The following is a 7500-nucleotide window of genomic DNA, read 5'->3' as shown; positions in this document are numbered from 1 at the left end:
AAAAAAAAAAAAAAAAAATAGAAAAGAAATGACCGATGGTATTACGTACAAAAATTGATATCTCTTAACAAGGAAAAGAATTAACATGAGAAATTTCGATGGAAAATTAAGAGCCGGATGAACGGTAGGTCCGAGTAAAGTTGAAAGCGTCCCGATCGATAACGCACAGGGGGTGCTCGTAGTTCTCTGCAATAATAAATTATCCTGGTGTGAAGCGCGAAGTTGCGATCCAACCGGATAACGTCCCTGAATTCGAAAGCGCCAAGATTATCGTACGATTTCTATTTGCGGTCTCTCTCTCTTTTCTCTCTCTCTCTCACACACACACACACATACACACACAACTTCTCTTTCACCCTAAAGGAAATTCTTCGTGACGTTTAGCACGATCGTTCTAATGTTGTTTCATTCTCTTTATTTTATTTTTTCTTTTTGTTTCGTTTTGTTGCTCTCTTTCCCACCCTTTTTTTTCCCCTATTTATACGAGGAAGACGTCTTTTAAATAATTATTTTGTTGTCACAAAAAAAAAAAAAAGAAAAAAAAAAAAGGAAAAGAAAAATAAACAACGATATCAAAAAGTCCAAACGGAATAGTGACTACGTCGTTCTCTTATAAATATTCAATTTTAATAACATTTCTATGGAAAGTAATACAATAATTTTATCGTTGTTTGTTCCTTTTCTATTTACAATATTTAAATGGCTAAAGCAATTCTTAGATCGATGAAGTATACGATTGATTATTTTAATATTACAAATTATAATACCTATGTACGTTTATATACATATATATATATACATATATATACATATATATATATATATATCGGAAAGTAATGTCGCTTTCTTAAATTAAATTCAAACGAATAAATTTTTAACAAGTTTTTATTATTAATCACAATTGAAATATCGACATGCGTAGAAACGACATTAGTTTTTGGTCCACCTAATATATATATATATTCCTCGAATGCGTACATAATTATGTAAATGTATCAAAGTGTAATTTAATGTGAAAAATTAGAATTATTTGAGCGTTTAGATTATTCCCGTTATAGAAACTCGTCGTCGAACCGTGACGCCTTGGCTATTATCGAAATACATTTACCAAGAGACAATCTCTGTTTGCTGTTTTACTTTCTCTATCGTTTATTCTTGCCACTCGTTTCCTTCCCCTTTCTTAAGCAAATTGATTCTCGTTCATTACTTCGAGAAACAATTCAGCGGATGCTACATAACTCGGCACAACGAGATGATGGCGCGATCGTGGCAATGGCGATTATGAAGGGAAAATAGATTAAAATGTAAGTTATCGTGCCTTTCACGATGCACATGCCGAAGAAAATTTTGTTTTGTATTTTAATAGAGTAACTTTAATCGTAGTAACGATGAAAAGTACGACATATAATCATTCATTATATTTCACGTTCGAACGAGATTTAATGAAGGTGAATAATCGTATTATCTTTAATCGTTGTATATAACGTTTATCTAAATTTAATTCGATTAATTCTTTTTTTTCATTTCTTTTCTTTTCTTTTTTTTTTCTTTTCTTTCTCGAATTCGTAGAAAAACACCGCGATCGCGAAATCTCTTTTCTTTTTTTCTCTTTTTTTCTTTTTTTTTTTTTTTTTTTTTTTTTTTAATTCGTACGTCTCATATAATTTGTTCTCTCGGGCTAATTTGACATTCGAATATTTTTTTCTTTTCAATTATTTTTTTACCTATCGATTATTTTTCTACGATGAGAGAGGAAAAAGAAAAGAAAAAGGAACGTAAGAATATTTATTACCGTAGGATAATTCTTTTGTGTAAATTAAAAGAAAAAGAAAAGAAAAGAAAAGAAAAGAAAAGAAAAAAGAAAGAAAGAAAGAAAGAAAAAGGAAGAAAGAAAAAAAAATGATTTTTTAAGTACTTACAGCGGCGTGAGCGCGTGACAAAAATATGTTTTATTAAAATACTCGGTCAAACGACCCGGACCATTTTTATAATTTCTCGGCTTGTATTATAGCGTAACACGGTTATTTATATACGCGTATGTTTCTCATTATATTATAATTTCTTTTCTTTGATAATGAATTGTATGAGTTTCTTTTTTTCTCTCTTTTTTTTTTTTTTTTTTTTTTTTTTTATAGAATAAATTTGATCGTTTGTCTATCACGGAAACAACGAGAATATCGCGAGTAATGTTTCGTCGTATAATTAATATTTATTTAATAACAAATCTAACACTTTTCTTTCTTCTTCTTCTTCTTCTTTTTTTTTTTTTCGTTTTTTTTTCTAGATCCTTTTTAATGTATGACGAATTTTTGATGGATTCTTTTTTTTTTTAATTCGTCGAAAAAGACGCACGCGGTTACTTTTTTCTTTTATTATTATTATTATTATTATTATTATTATTATTATTATTATTATTATTATTATTATTATTATTATTATTATTAATATAATCGATATATTTAACGACAAATTTAACGATTCATTTATTTTTCTCTTTTCGATTAGAGTAGGAAGATGGAAATGAGTTTGAAATAATGATTCGAGACAATGCACAATGATAATCATTGCTCTCTTATCGGTTTGATTTTTCTCTTCGTTTAAGCATCGCATTGGATATCATCGGGATTCTCTCTCGTTTGGACTTCGAAATGGTGAACAACTTTTGGATAATAAGATCTTCATAATCCATGGAATTAAAGGAAAGGAAAGAAAGATCGTGATATGCGTGCACTGGTTACGTGACGTAAAATTTCTAAAAGCAATCTCGAACGGTAGACGATGCTCTAGCAGAAAAAGGGGATATTAGAGTTTCGTGCGAGGAAAATTGTGATAACGTGAAGGTCAGAGAGAATTTTTTCCCTTCTCTCTCTCTCTCTCTCTCTCTCTCTCTCTGTCTCTGTCTCTCTGTCTGTCCTTCTGTCTTTTTGTTTCTGTCTGTCTCTCTGTCTTTGTCTTCGTCTGTCTTTCTGTCTTTGTCTTTGTCTCTGTCTTTCTTGAGCGTGCGATTTTTCTTTCTTTTCTAAATGAGAGAATAAAAAGATAGAAAAAAGAAAAAAGAAAAAACAAAAAGGAAAAAGAAAAAAGAAAAACAGAAAAAGAAAAAAAAAGAAAGATAAACGGGAAGCGTGCTCGCAGTTGTATAGGGACGGATATTATGTTGGCCGTGCCGTGAAAATTAATTACAAACTGTATTTCTCTCTCTTTCTCTCTCTCTCTCTCTCTCTCTCTCTCGTTCTTTCATTCTTTCTCTATTTCTCTATTTCTCTCTTTATCTTTCGTTCTTGCGAGGACACGAAAAAGCTCGTAGGATAGCAGGAAAAACGTTATGACGAGAAAAGTAACTCTTCTTTTACCAGTCGTAGTAATGACACACGTTGGTGTGTTACTTTTCCAGTTACACACAAGCACACATCAGTGACACACACAAACACACACACACACACACACACATACAAACACACACAAATGCCATACATGTATATACTTTTTGTACACATTTATGTATACCTATACATGTATCTTTATACGTAAACTGTTAACATTTTTATAACGTCTATTTCATTTTACGATCTACGCTTAGCAACTTTCCGAAATAATAAATTATTAATATGTATTTACTTAGACTAGTATTCATTACGATCATAGTGAATCGAGTTGACGACGTTGACAACGGGACGTCCATTTATACGCTCGTTTCGGGAACGAATCAAATAGACGATGAAAGTTGTCGCGATCCGAAATGACGATAGATAATTATTAAATGTTATAATTTTTAACTTAATATTGATAAAAGAATTATAATCTTTATAAATGAACAGGATATTTATCTTTGATAGAATTTTTCTACATTTGTTTTTTCTCTTTATTTCTTTCTTTCTTTCACGTTAATAGTACGTTCAATCATTTGTCGATCGGTAATTATCTATCGTTAATTTTACTTAAATACTTAAATGAACATAATGGCGATTGATATTAAATGATATGGCTTCGCTTTTAACATTGACAAAAAGATTACGATATATATATATATATAATACGTTAGATTATTTTTTCGATCGATAAATATTTGTAGTTAATTGTATCAAAATATCTTGAATGAACATAACATTGATAGACATTTAAATGATACGATTTAGTTTGACATCGATAAGAAGATTAAAATCGTTATATAAATATTGGACATTGATGTCGTTAATAATGGATATTTATTTTCGGATGAATTTTTTTTTTCCATTTATTTATTTATTTATTTGTTTATTTTTTATTCTCTTTTTTTTTTCTTTTTTTTTTTTTTTTTTTTTTTTTTTTTTTTTTTTTTTTTTTTATTAACTCGTCAATAACACGTACGTTAAAAATTATTTACCGATCGTTAGGTATCCTTAATTGTAAATACTTAAGATTTAAGTGAAAGGATTTATCCTATGTCTCATTCTTTATCACTTAAAAGAGTCACTTTCTTTTCGTTCTTTCCTTCCTTCCTTCCTTCCTTCCTTACTTCATTCTTTCTTTCTTTCCTTCTTTCTTTCTTTTTTTCTTTTTTTCCTTTCAGGAAGACTTAAATCTATCTTTTTTAACATTGAAAACGAAGTCGGAAGCACGGGGTTTTAGGTTTTATCCTCGTCCAACGTTACCTGTCTCATTTTCTCTTATTTTTTCTCTATCTCCATCTTCTTCTTATTCGTCTTCTTTCTGTCTCCTCTTAGCTACAGACTAATTGAATGCTTTCTCAGTAAGAACGATTCTCAATTTATGCGGCCTCCTCCGAGAGAGGAACGAGCCTCTCTCTCTCTCTCTCTCTCTCTCTCTCTTTCTCTCTTTCTCTGTCACTACGTTTGAATATTCCAAGTGGACTATTAAAAGCGAATCATCCTCGAATTATGGAAAAGCCGAATAAATGTTTCGAATTAAAGTTATTACAGTTCGAACCTAACGATTAACTATTCATAGAGAAAGTTTTTCTTTCTTCATTTGTATGAATTTTTTACTTCCCGTTCTTTTCTCTTTCTTTCCTTTTATACGTTTGATTTTCTTTTCTTTTCTTTTCTTTTTTTGTTTTTTTTGTTTTGTTTTCTATCCTTTTCTCCCTTCAAAAGCTAAAACTGGGTGAAATCGCAGCTGTTAGGATAGAATAAGGTCGAGGGGAAAAAAAATATATTATTCGTTATTACATCGTATATATTATATCGTATATAGTTTGTGACGAAATTCTAAATAACGCTATACGATAGTCAAATAAGTTTTCGTTGAGTCATAATTAATTGAGTCAAATCATAATTAAGCGACCGTTTAATTATCAATCCATTTATTTCATTGATAGATATAGAAGTTTTCTTCTTCTTTCTTTTTCTTTTTTACGAGCTCAATTGACGAATCTCCGTAGCTGACGTTTTGATAGAAAAAAGAAAAACAAAAGAAAACAAAAAAAAAAAGAATGATAAAAAGCAAACACATATAACATATTTTGTCTTGATTTTATTTCATAATAAAAAAAATTGTCATGCATATATATATATATATATATATATATATATATATATATATATGTAAACATAAATATACAAGTTATGACTACATTAGATTATAATCGGATCGTTTGTTAATACAACATTTATTTCATTGATAAATATAACAGTCCTTTTATTATTATTGTTATTATTATTATTTTTGTTTTGTTTTTAAATGCAATACGAATAAATCGCAGGTGCACTTTGACAGAAAAATAGTATCTAGGAAATATATATATATATATATATGTGTGTGTGTGTGTTTTTATATTGTCTCATTTCATTTCATGACAGAATTCTAAATACATTTTTATATCCGTAGACAATAATATATATGATTTTGTTGCGATAGGGAACTGAGTTTTAGATATTACATTTCGATTTGCGATACGCGACATTCGTTTTGTCGATAGGAAAAGATGGAAAACGTACATACATACGTAGAAAATTTGAAGGTAGCACGAATACCCGCGGTCTTCGATATTATGAAATTTTTCTTTATTCCCCGTAATATCTCACGGTGATGTGATACGGATATATTACGCGAAGAGAAAGAGAAAGGAAGAGGGAGAGAAAGAGAGAGAGAGAGAGAGAGATACGCACACATACATATATATACACAGAGAGAGAGAGAGAGACACACGCACACATACATATATTTACACACAGAGAGAGAGAGAGAGAGAGAGAGAGAGAGAGAGAGAGAGAGAGATGAAGAGAAACGGAGGAAAGGAAGGAGGAAAGTTCGATATCGGCAAAGCATCGTGTAGATGCCAATACGGATAGGTATGTAGGTAGTTAGGTAGGTAGGTAGGTAGGTAGGTAGGTAGGTAGGAAATCGAGAGACTCAAACTCAAGTTGACGAGATACGTTCTATTGTAGGATTGGTCTTACCGTAAGCAGAATCTACCATACTATTTCCTATTGCTCCTGTTGTTGTTGTTGTCGTTGTTGTTGTTGTTATTGTTATTGTTGTTATTGTTGTTGTTAGAATCGTTTTGTTGTTATTAAAACGAATTACGTGTCCGATGAGATGAAATAGAAATGGGTTTTATTCGTTCATACGTAAGAGGAAATCAAGGATAATAATCGGCTCGTTTACTTTCACGTACATAATATTTTACGAACGATCATAAGGATACGCTCGGTTACAATATGGACGATGGCGATACGGGGGTTGTGGGGGGGGCGAGGGGGGAAGAAGAAGAAGAAAAACAAAGAAAAGAAAAAGAAAAAAGAAAATAAAGAAAACGTTCGTACGATCGAAAGCATTTCGTTAGAAAATTAAATGCGATTATATCGATTTTGAAAGAATAATTGATTGAAATAATAAAGAAGCCTTGTACGAAGGAAACTTTTCTTTTTTTTTTTTCGTTGTTCCTCACCGTTTCCTCCCTCTTTCGTCCTATCCCATTCCCACGCCCCCCCGTCCCCCCACAAACTGACGTAACAATTTCGTATCTCACGAAAATTATTTCGATGGCTAAGGGATGGCTCGTGGATGAAACTTCTGTTCGACGGTTTGGTCTTAATGTATTCTGTAACTAGATGGTAACGAGGTGCGATAACATTGAACACATTCTAAGAGACAGTGGCATTCGTGACAACGTTTCTACAAGGAAGATGTAACGCCATGGAACAAGGGGTTACAGACGGACTCCATGATGTTTTCCTTGATGTCTGTGTCATACTCATACTTATGTACGTATGTACGTATGTACGTATCATAAACGTAATATAGAAGAAAATAGTACAATCGATTGGTATGTATAAATAAGATTATGAGATTGGTAGAATTTTGAGAAAAGGGGAGAAAAAAAGAAAGTTTATTCGAACTTATAAAAATATTTGGCGAGTCACGCGATTATTCTTTTCTCTTTTTCTTCTCTTCTTTTTTTTTTCTTTTTTTTTTTGTTCAGACTCGCACATATAACAATAGCGTATATTTTAATTCGTTATATGGGATTTCATAAAACGAAAGGACAAATTTTCCTAT

Source organism: Vespa mandarinia, chromosome 2, assembly GCF_050613455.1.
Source record: "Vespa mandarinia isolate Hongniang chromosome 2, ASM5061345v1, whole genome shotgun sequence".
Lineage (NCBI taxonomy): Eukaryota > Metazoa > Arthropoda > Insecta > Hymenoptera > Vespidae > Vespa > Vespa mandarinia.
The sequence above is the reverse complement of the archived record's forward strand: the minus strand, read 5'-3'. Positions refer to the sequence as shown.